The 16,984-nt window shown below is 43.9% G+C and overlaps 1 protein-coding gene and 1 long non-coding RNA gene across 4 annotated transcripts in view; one reads left to right on the top strand and one right to left on the bottom strand.

The window, feature by feature from the left end:
* Positions 1-16,984, bottom strand: part of LOC149523457 (uncharacterized) — a 131,357-nt gene that overhangs the window by 3,089 nt on the left and 111,284 nt on the right. The gene's annotated exons all lie outside the window — the stretch shown is intronic.
* The window catches only part of EDN3 (endothelin 3), a 145,630-nt gene that overhangs the window by 94,038 nt on the left and 34,608 nt on the right, over positions 1-16,984 (top strand). The window contains exon 5 of one of the 2 annotated variants that reach the window (XM_075901120.2): positions 10,213-10,352. The exons of the other annotated variant lie outside the window; for it this stretch is intronic. The gene's annotated coding sequence lies outside the window, so the exon portion shown is untranslated. Of the gene's footprint in view, positions 1-10,212; positions 10,353-16,984 lie in introns of those variants that run through there. 2 annotated transcript variants of the gene reach the window in all.

Below are 16,984 nucleotides of genomic sequence, written 5' to 3'. Positions count from 1 at the left end.
CAGACAAGATCACAAAGAGAAAACAGTTTCTTGCCACTTTAACCAGAAAGGACACTCTCTAAATGACTTAACCACCTGCATTCTGCTACAAAGACCTTTTACATCTGCACTTGAAAGGGAATCCTCTGAACTGTCATTCATGTTAAAATTCGACACTTGCCAACAAGGACTTAACAAGTCTTTGAACTTTCTCACCCATTACCAAGACAGTTTCCCCAATTATCACCTGTAATACCATTAACTCACAAACATCCCACTCTCCCTACCTTTAATATCAGCAATTCACAGACACTTACCTTCCTTCCTCCCCCTTCCCACCCCCCCGCATCCCCCTTCTGTTCTGCAATCTGATTTGTCCTTTTCATATTTGTTCACTTTTTTTTAATTGTATCCTTTGGTATATATGGTTGTGACTGCTTTCTTCCACTATTTGATCTGAGGAAGTGGGTCTGGCCCACGAAAGCTCATCATCTATAAACCATCTTGTTAGTCTTTAAAGTGCTACATTGTCCTGCATTTTGCTTCAACTACCCCAGACTAACACGGCTACATTTCTATCACCTCTGAAAACAGCTCCTAATGGTTGCTTACAGCTCCATCTGCTCCCCTAATTATTATGATAGCAACTTAAATTGCACAGAGCACAATTTTACTGTAGCTACCCATGCAGCTAGATCAAGTCACATCACCTGAAAACCTGCCCACGGTTTCTGAAGACAATGTTATGGGTTTTTAAAATAACTTTTACGATCATATAAAAAGTGCAAAAACTACGTAAGTATACAGAATCTTATGTTTTTAATTACAAATTGCAGCAATTATAGACATATATCACTCAATAGTGAGTTAGCATGTTGCAGTAAAAAGACATGGTCCATGGTCATGCCAAACTAATCTGATAGCTTTCTTTGATAGGATAACGAGTCTTGTGGATAAGTGAGAAGCGGTGGATGTCATATACCTAGACTTTAGTAAGGAATTTGATACGGTCCCACATGATATTCTTATTGATAAACTAGGCAAATATAACTTAGATAGGGCCACGATAAGGTGGGTGCATAATTGGCTGGATAACCGTAGTCAGACAGTTGTTGTTAACGGTGCTAAATCCTGCTGGAAAGGGATAACAAGTGGAGTTCCGCAAGGGTCTGTTTTGGGACCCGTAATGTTCAATATCTTCATCAATGATGTAGATATTGGGATAGAGAGTACACTTATTAAGTTTGCAGATGATACCAAACTGGGTGGGGTTGCAACTTCTTTGGAGGATAGGGACATAATTCAAAATGACCTTAGCAATTTAGAGAAATGGTCAGAGGTAAACAGGATGAGGTTTAATAAAGAGAAATGCAAAGTGCTCCACTTAGGAAGGAACAATCAGTTCCATACATACAAGATGGGAAGCGACTGTCTAGGAAGGAGTGTGGCGGAAAGGGATCTAGGGGTCATAGTGGACCACAAGTTGAATATGAGTCAACAGTGTGATGCTGTTGCAAAAAAAGCAAATATGATTCTAGGTTGTATCAACAGGTGTGTTGTAAGCAAAACTCATGAAGTCATTCTGCCGCTCTACTCTGCACTAGTTAGGCCTCAGCTGGAGTACTGTGTCCAGTTCTGGGCGCCACATTTCAAGAAAGATGTGGAGAAATTAGAAAGGGTACAGAGAAGAGCGACAAAAATGATTAAAGGTTTAGAGAACATGACCTATGAAGCCAGGCTTCATGAACTGGGCTTGTTTAGTTTGGAAAAAAGAAGATTAAGGGGGGACATGATAGCGGTTTTCAAATATCTAAAAGGGTGTCACAAGGAGGAAGGAGAAAATTTGTTCCTCTTGGTTACTGAGGACTGGACAAGGAGTAATAGGCTTAAAGTGCAGCAGGGGAGGTTTAGATTGGACATTAGGAAAAAATTCCTAACTGTCAGGGTGGTCAAATATTGGAATAAAATGTCAAGGGAGGTGGTGGAATCTCCCTCTCTGGAGATATTTAACAACAGGTTAGATAGACATCTGTCAGGGATGGTGTAGACGGAGCTTGGTCCTGCCTTGAGGGCGGGGGGCTGGACTCGATGACCTCTCGAGGTCCCTTCCAGTCCTATTATTCTATGATTCTATGGTCCTGTACCAAAGAAGTCAATGTATTTATGATGCAGTAAGTGTGAGCAACAAACAATAGTAGGGACCAGAGGTGAAATTATGTAGGTGCACTCTGGTGCACAGCTCTGGCAAAAGCTGGCTGAGCTGGCAGCTGCAAAATCAGCAGGAAACTATTTAAAAAGCTGTCAGGGGTCTCATTTGCAATAGGACAGTACCTGTAAGAAATTTTAAGTTACTTTCACCGCTGACAGGGACAGATCACTAATCATTATCTACTATATATTTTAGAGTTTGACTGTCTGTTTGATCAAGAACTAGTAAACTATAAGAACTAGGACCACCAAATTCAGTATACTGCTTCCTCTTATCATAACTTAGAGCAACATAAGGATTTGGTTGTGCCAGGTAAATGGGATGTGCCTGGAATGGGATTGCGTCTCATGAAACCACACAGAAAAGAGACAGAATCACCAAAGCAAGTATAGTCCTAAAAACTGACGGCTGAGCAAATGCTGAAAGAGACTGAACTGGTATGACTCAGAAAAAGAGGATGAACATGGAATAGGATTGCTTCTCAATAATCCTTACAGAAAAGAGATAAAACAAAGAAATTTGGAGTGGTGCTCTGTTTTGGCACAGCTAAACTAATGTGTACAGCTTGAAAATTAGAAGAAAATGTTGTGGGAAACCAAATTGATTATAGCCTTTTTTTGGTTAAAACACAGGGAATAAGAGTTTATAGGGACAAAGAAACAAAATGCACTTGATGGAATTCCCATATGACAGGACCTGAGCAACTCCTGGTAAGACTGCTAGTTAAAAATAACATCATAAGATTATTTAGATCTGTTTTGTCCACATCTGGAAGGTCCCACTAAATTCTTGACATCATTTCAAACACTGAGTTGTATTTAGTTCGGAACATTGACAGATTATCACAGACATTTATTCAAAATTTCATGACCCTTAACTGAAGAGGATGTAAGAGTGAAAACTCCTGTAAGAAATCCAAGATACAATAAATGGTTGATGGAATTAAATATAAGGCTGGAATACAAGGCTACATATCATAGGCTGAGGATAAACTATCTGGCCATATGACCTATGCTTTAAACATTAACCATCAGGGGGAAAAGCTTTGATCCTTTTGCAAAAGACAAGTGAATTTGTAGTAATTCCCTGTACACATGGTTGTTAATGTTAATGTATGTCTGGAAAAAAAATCCAGAATCAAAAGGGGGAAAAAAAAGAGTGCATGTTCCTTTTCCTCATTCTCTATGGTCCAGCCTCAAAATTTGGGAGTAAAAATGCTTATGTTACTTAAAAGTATTTTCTGGGGGAAAAAAAAAAGAGGTAACTCAAAGCAAAGGACTGTCCAAACTCCATTTCTTTCATTAGTTTCATCATGGACACACGAAAGCTCATGATACCATCTACATATTTTATTAGTCTTTAAAGTGCTATCAGACCATTTTGTTGTTTTAAAAGTTTATCCTGTACAGACTAACTCAGCTACCCCTCTGAAGCAAAGTAAAAAATGCTTCCCATTTTAATGGGTTTCCCACACACGCAGCAACATAGGAGAGGAAAACAGAGAAACATGGTTGTAAAGCCATAAATCATTGGAACACAATATTCCACCGTGATTCCTGGAACTGCTTTTAACTCATTTTTTTTAATTTGACTAGTTTTAATGGGACAGTGTCTCTTCAATGGCAATATGTATATGTATTTATTACACTCATACCATTTCCTCAAGCATCATCCCAATACTTTTTGTCTCAGCTTCAACTCCTAGCCCTCCCTCCCCCCCGAGAAATATTCAACTTTATGCTGTGTTTTGGACTTTACTTGAAATTAATTATTAAATAAGCTCATTAGAAAAGAAGCACCGTTCCAGGCTTCACTAAGGTGGAGCAAGTATTATGCAATCAAACCCCTCTGGCAGTGATCAAATTACAGTGGTTGCACCTTAATTCACCAATTCATTGGCTCTCCCAGAAACTATGCCACAAGCATCATGCCTTTTTTTAGGGCTGATTTTATTAGCAACAATTATTCAAACTCACACCTTAAGCCCCTAAACATATGCCTCTGTCCCTTCAGACTTCATCACTACTTAGACTTCACCAGATTCCCCCCGGGCTCATGGCTCTCTGTTTCTAGCCTCCTGGACTTTAATGCCTCGAGCTTCCCAGATAGGCTTTAACACCTCTAGTGTCTCTGACCTCCTCCTGGCTCAGGAAATTTTGCTTCTACCCTTCAGGATTTTCTGCATCTGATTCCCAGACTCACTTTTTTGCTCACAACAGTCTGTCTCCCAGACTTTTCCCCTGTCCCTCAGCCACCTTCTCTCTCCTAAATCCTGTGAGTCTACCTGCCCCTCTTAATTAGGTCTAACTAGGGTACACCTGCTCAGGAATGGGAGGTCTGAACCTAGGGTATGTCTACACTACCCTCCTAGTTCGAACTAGGAGGGTAATGTATGCATACCGCACTTGCTAATGAAGCCCGGGATTTGAATTTCCCGGGCTTCATTAGCATAAGCGGGGAGCCGCCATTTTTAAATCCCCGCTGCTTCGAACCCCGTGTAGCGCGGCTACACGGGGCTTGAACTAGGTAGTTTGGACTAGGGTGCCTATTCCGAACTACCGGTACACCTCGTTTCACGAGGAGTAACAGTAGTTCGGACTAGGAACCTAGTCCGAACTACCTAGTTCGAGCCCCGTGTAGCCGCGCTACACGGGGTTCGAAGCAGCGGGGATTTAAAAATGGCGGCTCCCCGCTTATGCTAATGAAGCCCGGGAAATTCAAATCCCGGGCTTCATTAGCAAGTGCGGTATGCATACATTACCCCGCTAGTTCGAACTAGCGGGGTAGTGTAGACATACCCCTATTTCCTTAACCCTGTCTCCGAGTCATAACAGAGCATGTCCTAATACAAGAGAGAGCCATAATCATACATACGGAGAAAGGAGGTTATTATTATTATTATTATCAGAAAGCTATTAAATAGGCATAGGACGCTGAAAGCACACCCCTCAAATTTCTTAATATGCTGGTATCTGAAGCAAGAGTGTTTATGGAAACAGTTTGAGTAAAATTTCTCAAGGAAGCCATTTTCATTTATTAAATGAAATATTTAATGAAATGAATAAACTCCTAGGGTGTGTCTAGACTACATGCCTCCTTCGACGGAGGCATGTAGATTAGCCAGATCGGAAGAGGGAAATGAAGCCGCGATTAAAATAATCGCGGCTTCATTTAAATTTAAATGGCTGCCCCGATCTGCCGATCAGCTGTTTGTCGGCAGATCGGGGGAGTCTGGACGCGATGCCCCGACAAAGAAGCCTTTCTTCATCGACACAGGTAAGCCTGGTTTCACGAGGCTTACCTGTGTCGATGAAGAAAGGCTTCTTTGTCGGGGCATCGCGTCCAGACTCCCCCGATCTGCCGACAAACAGCTGATCGGCAGATCGGGGCAGCCATTTAAATTTAAATGAAGCCGCGATTATTTTAATCGCGGCTTCATTTCCCTCTTCCGATCTGGCTAATCTACATGCCTCCGTCGAAGGAGGCATGTAGTCTAGACACACCCCTAGTTGTAAGCATGAGTTTTGGCTTGTGCATCAATATTGAGGTCATGTGCGTGGGTTTTGACATGTGCCACCATGGCACCCAATTTATTTAGACACACAAGTTCCCAGCCACTGGAGCAGACCCCGCTTCCCACCTGTGGCCATGCGGCATGTCCTGTTCCCAGCTGCCAGAGCAGGCACCCTCCCCCAGCCATGCGGCAGGTCCCATTCCTGGCCCCAGCTGCCAGAACAGGCCCTGGCTCCAAGCCCCACATGGTAGCCCTGGCCACCAGAGCAGGCCTCCTCCCTACCCCAGCAGTTCCCTCACCATGCTGTTTCAGCTGGCCTCGCCCGCCAGAGCAGCCACCTGCCGTGTGAGTGCTGCTGTGCGGCTCTCCAGAGGTGGTGGGTGGGTGAATAATTTTCTGTGCGTGGCCGCAAAGATGCACATCTGAGCAGGAACTTAGCCTGGTTGTAAGGCTTATGGGGAATATATGGCCATTTAACTTGGCATTCTTTTTGGGTTTCTTGTGGTTAGGGGCAGCAGGGCAGTGGTGGAAGACATCATCAGGAAAGGGTTTCCTTTAACTAGGGAACAGGCCTTTAATCCAATGCAGGACTGGCTGGAAAACAAGAATATTTCCATGAAACATTCTGAAATGTTGAAATTTGTTTTCATTTGCATTGGAACAAAAATGAGACCTTTCAAAAAATGCACCTATAAAATACAAGAGCAATGAAGAGCCCGAAAGGAGGCTAGGGGCACTTCCCCAGAATGTGGGAAACCCAGGCAAGACACTGAACAGCCAGATTCAGGACAGAGATTTCAGCCTGGTGTTCAAACATTCCAATGAGTGCCCTTACCCCTTGGCTATTGCAGGCTGTCTCCCCCTTCTTGAGCAGTAATTCTGCCCTGAACTTCAGAAGCTTTCCTGATTAAAGTTTCATCTAACCCAATACGTTTTTACAAACAGTTTTTTTGGTTTCAACAAAATTGGCTTTTTCCAACAAAAGAATAGCTTTGTTGAAAACTGCCCAATCAGCTCTATCCCAAGCCTGACAGAGGCAGGATGCTCATTTTGTTGGGTAAGTTATCTGGGAGGGAGCAGCTACATCAGGGGTGGGCAATCATTTCTGAAGGGAGGGTACTTCACATATTTCAGTACGTGGTCGTGGGCTGGCTCTGGGTCCCCAAGAAGGCTAAAGAGAGAGAGAGAGAGAGAGAGAGAGAGAGAGAGGTGCTTTTTGTGTGAGAGACAGACTTTGACACACAGATTGAGTGTCTGTGACAGAGACGGGGGAGTTTGAGTGGCTCTGTGTGTGTGTGTGTGTGTGGCACAGACTGGGAAAGTGTGTGTGGCAATGTGTGTGCGTGTGCATGTGCGTGTGCGCGCGCGTGTGTGACAGTGTGGCACAGACAGGATGTGTGTGACAGTGAGACAGAGAATGTGTGCGCTAGCTATGTTGGCTGGCTCTGGGTCCCCAAGAAGGCTAAAGAGAGAGAGAGAGAGAGAGAGAGAGAGAGAGAGAGAGAGTGTGTGTGTGTGTGTGTGAGAGAGAGAGAGAGGTGCTTTTTGTGAGAGAGACAGACTTTGACACACAAATTGAGTGTCTGTGACACACACGGGGGAGTTTGAGTGGCAGTGTGTGTGTGTGGCACAGAGACTGGGAAAGTGTGTGTGGCAATGTGTGTGTGTGTGTGTGTGTGTGTGTGTGTGTGTGTGTGACAGAAACAGTGTGGCACAGACTGGATGTGTGTGACAGTGAGACAGAGAATGTGTGCGCTAGCTACGTTTCTCTTTAAGAGAAATCTGTCCTGCCCTGTTGTCTCACCCCACCCTGTTCTGCACTCCTTTGAGTCACACGCTTCAGACTGGAGCTGCTCTGCTGACTGTGTCTCCCCATCTATGACCCCTGCTCTGTAGAGATGGGGTACAAGGGCAGGGGAACACCCTGATTTCAGCCCTCCCTTCTCCCTTTCACCCCCTTGCACAGCTAGCAGGAGCCTTCTGGAAGCTGCTCAGCTGCAGGACGGAGCAAGGTGAGAAGGAGGGGCTGCTGCCACTGAAAGTATGCACCTCTGTTAATCAGCTGGAGAGAAGTGCTTGGTGGGCCAGATCTGGCCCCGGGTCTGAGTTTGCCCACCCCTGAGCTAGATTCATGGACAGCAATATGATCCTCAGGGCTTGACCTCATCCTTGGAGATACCCTTTTGTGAACCTGGATGTATTTCTGTAATGAGCTATTCTGGATTAGGACCTTAGCATTGTAGACTTTTGTTTACTATTCGGCACATCAGAGCATGTCTCCCCCAAGGATCTTTACCTCTGCTGCAATTCTGTAGAAATCACTCTCACATTATTTTCTAAGTCTCTTTATAAATAAACCATTCCCCTGCTAGGAACTAATATTGATATAAGCTCTAGCAACTATCCACTCTGTCAGCCTGAAAGCTGATTTGACCACACCTCTGGCACTTTTATCACAGCTGAAAGGATAAAGGACACCTGCCCGCCCCTACCAGAGCAAAGTAAATGTCAATGACTTTATCCCTCAGGAATATAAAGGCTCTTCAACACACTGTTCCTGCTTTTTCTAGTGCTTCAAACTGTAATCAGTAAATAAGCATTTTTGTAGTAAATGTAAGGAGCAATTTGTCCATTATTCCATAGTATTATGGTGCAAACCATTCTTTAATTTAAAAAAGCTTGGCCTTTAACTTTTGAAACATCTTGAAATAATATGGGTCACAAAGGAATGTTGGCAATGGAACTCTGAAATGCCCATCTTAGTTTTCTGACTCTGGCATCAAAAAACAGAAAAGGAGGTCAATCATGGTGCAAAAGAGTTTATACTTCTGCCCAACCATTGACTAAGGAGTTTGTGAATGGAACTGCTGTAGGAAAATGATAATCAAATTTTGAATTAATAAGTGGAAATTTGAAAATTGCTTGGATACAGGTTTATAATTAATTATTTTCATATGCAATACCACAAACTACATAAACAAATAAAGGCCCCAATCCTGCAAATACTAAACCATGCCATGTCATTTACACATGTGAGCAATCTCATTGAATTTACGAGGGCTGCTCATTTGTGCAGTTACTTGCTGCCAATGGGGATTCCCTGGGCTGGGGCTCCCTGGCCACCACCAGCCTCCCCTCCCCCTGGAGCTCCCCAGCTGCCTCCAGCCCATCTGTTGCTGGCCCATCCAGGGCTCCCTGGCTGGCTCCTGCTCCTGGCCTCCAGGGCTCTTTGGCTGAGCAACATCCATGATCCTGCTAGACCACCATTGTTGCTGGACCAGAGTCCTGGATTTGAGAGGTTCAATCTGTATACAGTAGATAGCTATCCCTTTCTCCACCCCAGCCCCTGCTGGCTCAATGGGGTTATAGCTGTCCCAGTCCCCATCTCTGGCGCCTTGATGCTCACCTGTGATCATTCTGCAGAATAACGCCCTCCTAGCAGACCCCTCCCTTTCTATTTTATGAGAAACAGAGGAATTCCAGGCACATACCATTGTCCTGGCACAATCAAACCCCGACTTTGCTTTAAGTTATAAGAGAAAGATGCAGACCAAATTTGGCGGTCCTAGCACTTGCCATTTAGAAGCAGTTCTTGAACACGCAGGGTTTTGTCAACAAAAGTGGACTTTTGTTGACAAAACTACACCTGTGTCTACACTACCGCCGAGTTCTGTCGACAGTAAGTCAACAGAACGCAGCAGTTTTGTTGACAGTGGTAAACCTCATTCTATGAGGAATAATGCCTTTTTTTTTACAAAGTTATGTCGAAAAAAGGCGCTATTACATCCACAATGTGCTTTTTCAGAAGAGAGAGTCTAGACTCTGTCGAAAAAGTGGCTTGCTTTGTCGACAGAGCTGGCTGTAGTCTAGATGCTCTTTTTCGACAGAGGCTTCTGTTGACAAAAATCTGTAGTCTAGATGTACCCACAGAGTCAGTGTCAGTCAGAATGACAGACAGACACACATTTCTAAAATATAGAATAAGATAAAGAAGATAAAATATCGTTGGTTCTAAGTCTAGGTTTAACTATACTAGGTAGTGTTCCTTTATATAAGCCATTACTTGCACTAATTTCAGTTTTTACTGTTAATAAAAATTTACATTTATATTGTTTAGCCTGTAAATGTAATAATCTAACATGAGTGAAACTATTCTTTCAAGGGCAGAATATCCCTATAATATGGTATTTTGCTGGCTCCTAACCTTTTGCATAACTTATAGTGTTACAAGCTGAATAATTGGTTGCTGCTCATTTCCTCAGTCTTAAATTACCCCTGCCCTCATTTTTATCCCTTAAAGTTGACTTAATTCCAATGTGCACAGTTTCTCAACAAGAGCTGTCCTTTTATTCTGTTTTGTATAGGTTTTTGAACTATGTCATATCTGAGCAATCTACAAAGGTTGATTCTTTGCAGCATGTCTTAAAATGTTAATATTTAAAAAATGCAAATAACAAAGAAGTCTATTGATCTTAGAATAATGAAACCAAATATTTGTGTATATTTCCAGGTGCATGTAATCTACAATAAATGGCCATGTAGCGACAACATTCAAGGCTTCCATACCACTCTGCCATCCACAGTATCTCCCCACTGATATCATACCTTTCACATTCACATCTGTGTTTACTTTTATATATGCCAGAGAAATGTTTCCCGTATCACATGAAATTCTTCACTTGTGTAATTTATCTTATAAATAAGATGTTCTTATGAAGCAATTTGCTGCAGATTCTTTTTGGACTCACTGGTAGGTCTTATAGTCCAATACATCAGGACATTTTCTCCTGTCAAAACATACTTTTAACTCACATTGCTTTTTCTGTTTGAAAAACACTTGAAACGTCTGAAAATGGCACGAGAGCTCACCTAACATCACGTAAACATTCTGGGCCCAATTCTCACTAAAGTTCTGTTTTTCAAGGTGCTAAGCATTTAAAACTGGAAGACAAGAGCTTTCCCATCCTCTCAGCACCAGGTCTTTTGCACAGCAAAGGAAAAAAAATGTTTTTACTAGATTTAATAATCTCAAGGGTCAACGAAAAAATCACACAGTGAGTATAATTTTGACGCCATTAAAAATAGGTGATTGCAAACTATTCCCTGGGGTCTGAATCTGCACCGGCACTCACACCAAAAGTCTTGTTGACTTCTGTGACGAGACTCATGAGTGCTAATTAATCTAAGGGGTGGAACATCTGTGGCTTGTAATATGCAACTCCAACCAGGCTTATAGCCAGTAAGACCACACGTGATGAAGTGGATGAATCTAGTCCATTCTAGGCCACATATTCAGAAGATCCCAGCTCCTTTTCAGGCACCCACATGAAGTGGGCAGCACAGTAATTTTCATTGTTCTCAATTGGAAGAGAAGGAGGAGGGTTGATTTTGCTTTCAATGGGAACTGAAGCATTCTTGAAAATATACCTATTTCATGTAGATGTGGAAGCTGAGCTCTTTGGAAAATCTGTCCCTCTGGGTGTGATTTTAAATTATGACCAGTTTCATTCTAGATTCAGGGCATGTCTGTACATAGAGCTGCAGGTGGAGATTCCAGCGTGAGGAGACACACTTGTGCCAGCTCTGACTGAGCTTGTGTACTAAAAACAGAGTTTGGAGATGGCGGTGCAAACAGCAGGAGGGATTAACTGTCCTAGTGCCTTGGACTGGCATGTCTCCTCCATCTGGCTTCTACATTTCCAGTTCCAAGTGCAGACATAGTTAAAGAGATAACGAAGTCCATTGCATTTGCCAGGTACCTGTTGCCAGAACATGCATTTAACTGGCACCCTCACGTCTTAGTGAAAAAGTTATGTGTTCAGGTGGATAAGATTGTCTCAGGGGCAGCACAGAAAGATGTCAGGCCTGATTTTCAGCCCCTAACCTTTACTTCTGCTCTTTGAGACCAATGGGTTCTGTGGGTGTCAAGCACTAACTCGTGCACATGCCCAGGTGTTCACACTTTTGAAGGGCATGGGAAGAAGATGCATACACGGGGAGCCCAGCAGCAGCTCATTTGAAATTGTTCCTCTGGGCTAGCTGGGAATGTAACATAATTCCCAATGTTCAAATAGCGCTTAGTTGCTCCAAAAAAATAGAAACGTACATGCTTGCACTTGCATGGTATACTTGTATCAGTCAATGACTGTATTCTGCTTGTTGCTATACACATTCTTATCCCTGTACTTACCAAGTTAAATTCCTTTTCACCAGGCTGCAAAGGTAACCATGCCCTGCTGATACAAATCTCCGAGAGAAACTATGTCTGCCATTTCCCAGCCTCCCCATAACAGTAACGTGACTGGCCCAGCATCACTGTTTATGCTAGCATCGTTCCAGATACGGGCTCAGTCCGGTACACAATTAGAGACAGAACATGGCTGACACTTACTCATGGATGGTGATGAGACAGCAGAGCATGAGGGCCTTTCCACTCCTCCGTGGATGGCTCACATAAAGGCCAGCCAGCGATAGGCCGGGCATGCCCTCCATGCACTACACCATGACCAAGAAGAAGTTGAGCAAATTGCAATCTTAAACTATTCCCTACACCACATGAAGAGAGTCTTAGTCCTCATTAGGGTCAGATTTACATTGACACCACCACAACTGGGCCAGTATCTATCAGATACAACTGGTTCTTTGCACTATTATTTCTATTCTGTAAGTGCAGAGACCATAACAGATTGGAACCCCATACAAACAAGGGATAAGGTACTGCCCCTACCCCAAACAATTTAGAGTCTATATAGACAACACAGAAAAAGGATGTGAGACAGAAAATGTTATCCCCAAGTGTTATAGATGGAGAACTAAGGCACAGAGAGATTAAGCATTCAGTATGATGCAGAGAGCCTGTGAAATTTCTGGGAGCTTAATCTAGCTCAACTGAAACCCAGTCAATAGACTTCACCACAAGCTCATTCTTGCTAAACTGTCACATTTGGCTCAAATTGGGTCTTTTTCTGCCCAGAAATGGATATGGATGGAGCAGTGCTCCCTGTAAGCCATGTGCTTAGGTGGCCACCCAGGAGAGATCTGAATGCCACCTAGCTGATTAGCAGAGCACCCACAGCTGACAGCATGTGTTTCTACAGGAGGCACACATCTCCCCATGCCTTGGCACACATAACAAAATTTTATTCTGCACAGTGTTGGGGGAAAAAATTAGAGGAAACATTGAACAGGAGCCTTTGCTGTAGTGTCTAACTATATCCGAATACGAAGAAATTCCACAGGTCCAAAAAAAAGCAGCCAATTGCAAGAGAGCACTGACAAAGTAATATAGTTTTGTACTCAGAAGCCCAACTTTCCATTTGAATTCTAATGACTTCCTCAGCACTGGTTGTACTTCTGAGCTTTTAGAGACAAGTCGATGTCAACACAGTCATGTCGCTAAAAGTCAGTCAATGTAAATATTATTTGTCTGCACTTCTGCCTGATAAAAAACATCCACCCCCATGAGCAGCATTTGCTTTATTAGCAGGAGAGCAATCTTGCGGACAGGGCACTGTTTAAGTACTTGCCCTAAGAAAACTCCTGTCTTTCTTCAGGAGATGTGGTTAAGCAGCTGTGAACAACAAAAGCTTTGTCGCTCAATTGCCAGTATAGTCAAAGCCTTAAGACTTTTCTATTTCCTCTTAGAAAACTAAGTTGCAAAAGTTCATTCTTGGTAAAGGGGAGGAGGGAAAAAGGGGGAAGCAGCAGCAACCAACCTCTTGCTAGCTGAAAAAGTTTTTCTAGGTCCACAATTAAATTTTAATATGAAATAGCGTTTTATCGGTTTAAAAAAACCCTAATACCTCATTTTTCTTGGAATTATTTTGGAAAGGAGTTCTCAAACTATTTTGTAACCCTGTTTGGCAATCAAGATAATGGCCAAGACTAAGCTGAATTAAGAAACAGATTGGCTGAAGCAGCAGATTGAAAATTCCCAGTTAAGTCTCCAACAACTTAACGCCAACAATAATAGGTAACAATAGACCATTTACTGGCTTATGCTGGGATCGCAAAATCTATCTTGTTTCATAAACAGGATGATTGTTAGCCCTGGTTTTTAAGAGCCCCTGTAAAGCAGTGGTGTGTAACCTGCGGGCCACATGAAGTCCACTGGGGCTCCACCTATGGACCATGGACACTCTGGCTGCCCGTCCCGCATGTGCCTCCTGTAGTGTAGCGCAGGAGCCCTGCACTTCCTACTCCTTTTCCTTTCCTCCCTTCCAGCACTTTTGGAGGAGCCCTGAATCACCTGATATGTGCTCTTCCTTGCTGCTCCCTCTCCCCACCAGAGCTGGAACACTGCTAATCAGCTGTTCATGGCATTCCAGCTCTGGGAGGGAGGGAAAGGAGCAGGGATGGAGCATGAATCAGGCGATTCACATGCACCAAAAGCACTAGTAGGAAAGGGGAAGGAGCAGGTAATTGCAGGGCTCTGGTGCTCCAGTGTGCAAGAGGTACATGGGAGAGGAGCGGCAGACAGGGGGGTCATGGGTCCGTCTAGAGGTGGAACCCCAGTGGATCGTGGGCTGCTGCATCCCACTGAGGTGAAGGAGGACCACTCATGCGGCCCTCCCACTATTTGTGGTTGCCCTTCCCTACTGTAAAATATAGGTGGTACCAGTAAACAACGTGTGGCATCTGAAGGCAGACGATGGGCTGTGCCCACGAAAGCTCATGATACCATCTACATGTTTTGTTAGTCTATAAAGTGCTACCAGACCATTTGTTGTTTTTTTCTGTAAGGGTATGTCTACACTACAAAGTTAATTCGAAACAACAGCCATTATTTTGAATTAACTTTACTAGCATTTACACAGCCAAACCGCTTTTTCGAAATAAATTCGAAATAGCGGAGCACTTATTTTGAATTTGGTAAACCTCATTCTACGAGGAGTACCGCCAAATTCGAAATAGCTAATTCGAAATAAGCGCTGTGTAGACACTTATTTCGAAATAGGGGGCCTCCAGCCTTCCCAGGGTGCCCTGGTGGCCACTCCAGCCTCAAACAAGAACACTCCTCTCCCTCCCCCAATCCCCGGAGCCCTTAAAGGGGTTGACTCTGGCCACAGTGCCTGTGACAGCTCTAAGCCTGCCAGCCCAGAGCCAGCAGTCACTGCCCCTGACCCAGTGGCCCCAAAACATGAGCCAGCAAGCCACTGGCAGCCAGCCCTCCACCGCTCCCCAGGAGCAGCCTGCCAGCTCCCAGGAGCCTGCCAGGGCCTGGAGAAGGCGAGTGCCTTCTGGTCAAGGGTGGAGATCAGGGCGGACCTTACTCAGGTTTGGGGGGGATGCCCTCAAGTCCATGATTTCCACACTAGATTGAGGAATGCGGCCATCTATGGCAGGATAGCTGCCAGCCTGGCCACCAAAGGCCACATGCAAACCCAGGAGCAGGTTTGCATGAAAATCAAGTTGGTCCGTCAAGACCCCCAACCTTGAGCTTCCCCTTCTTTCCCTTGCTTCCCCCTTCCCCCTCCCTCCTCCCAGGTCTCCCCCTCCCCTCTCCCACCTCCCTTCTCCAGTCTCACCAGTTTCATTCTCCCCCCCCCCCCAGTTTTGTTAAATAAAGAGAATTTGTGTTCATGAAAATATGTGTATTTTATTTGACATCAGGAAGGGGGACTGGGAGGGTAAGTGGAACAATGTGGGGGAGGAATGAGGCACAAGCCCCCAGTGGGGCAAACCAGGGAGGCTCTTAGTGCTCCTCAGGGTGGAAGCTTTCCCGCAGGGCCTCCTGGATACTGACAGCCCCCTGATGGACCTCCTGGCTGGCAGCCTGCAGAAAGTGCAGCCAGGCTCACAGCAATGTGTTCACGAGAAGCACCAGAGCGCCCAGGGGTCACTCCGGCTCTCTGTTGCAGAGTGCTGTGGTGTCCCAAGTGAGGGCAACCACAGCATACAGAGACACTAATGCTTTGTGTCCCTCAATGAGGTAGGCAAGCAAGCAGGAAAAGCTGAGATCCGGCTGCCCAGAGTGTGTGTGAGGGGTCCCTTTAAGTACAAGCCTGAGATAGACTCAGGCAGCAGCCACACAAATAAACTCCTGACTTGATGTCCTGCTGGACCTGGTTCCGGCCAGCCTTCAATGCAATTCAGTGTCCATTCAGTGTGGACGCGCTATTTCAAAATAGCAAAACGCTATTTCAAAATTCATTTTGTGTGTAGATGTGTTATTTCGAAATAAGATATTTTGAAATAACACTGTAGCGTAGACATACCCTAACAGACTAACTCAGCTACCCCCTGAAGCAATAGAATGCTTGTTAATAATGCTGTCATCCACTCTTTTGCGGAATCCTTAAAAAAATTGTTGTCCTTAGCACAAACAAAACCAGGAAATTCACACAGAAACCTACTCACAAGAAACCCAAACATTTTAATTTCACAGTTAAAGCACCATAGGAAAATCAGTAACTCAGCCTTATCCATCCATAACAATTTAATTTCTGCAGTCATCACAAAATCCAGGATATTTTGCTCTTAATCTCAGCGTGGATATTCCAGGTCGCACCTTCTTTACGGCCATTCACACTGCACAGACAGGGATTACTGACAAATAGCATTTGTATTAGACAAACAGCATATAGAAGGCAGTAATTCTCCATTCTTTATTCAGCACCTAATTCTACACCAGGACCTGTCATCCTATCTGCTGATCAATTGTCACTGGACACAGAACTAACAAGTCTACAATAGGGCTAGGAAAACAAGTATACACAGACACTACAGAGCTCACTTTGCCTTTCTGCAAACTCTGAGTGCTGTGGATGCTCAAAATTTAAGCCATAAGGGCTTTAGGATCTTTAAAAGTGCATGAGCCAAAATTTAACAAAAGTACACATGGAGTTACTTTAAGTATGAATTTGCATGCTTGCAAAAGTTTGGCCTACTTATAAGTTTAACTATAACATGATGTCTGGGCTTTTCATAGGTTGCTACTTTGCTAACTGTGGTGGTCTTGAAATGTTTCTTAATCCCCATTCACTGGTATGCACCTTGATTTTTGAAAGTTATTTCCTAGAAAGAATTTCTTGAAATTTCACACCGATCTTTCATTTCTGGCAACAAGCAGCTCACATTCTGAAAAAAACTCATGATCAGATGGGTGCAAGTTAAAATGTTCCCCAACAGGTTTCTGTATGTTATCATTTTGAATATCTGATTTGTGTCCATTTATCCTTTGTCACAGAGACTGTCCAGTTTGGACAATATACTTGGCAGAGGGGCACTGCTGGCACTTGATGGTATAGATCACATTGATGAATGTGCAGTTGTATGTGCCT

The sequence above is a fragment of the Pelodiscus sinensis genome, chromosome 17 (genome assembly GCF_052426305.1).
Source record: "Pelodiscus sinensis isolate ZL-2025 chromosome 17, ASM5242630v1, whole genome shotgun sequence".
Classification (NCBI taxonomy): Eukaryota; Metazoa; Chordata; order Testudines; family Trionychidae; genus Pelodiscus; species Pelodiscus sinensis.
This window is presented reverse-complemented; position numbering and strand designations above follow the sequence as displayed.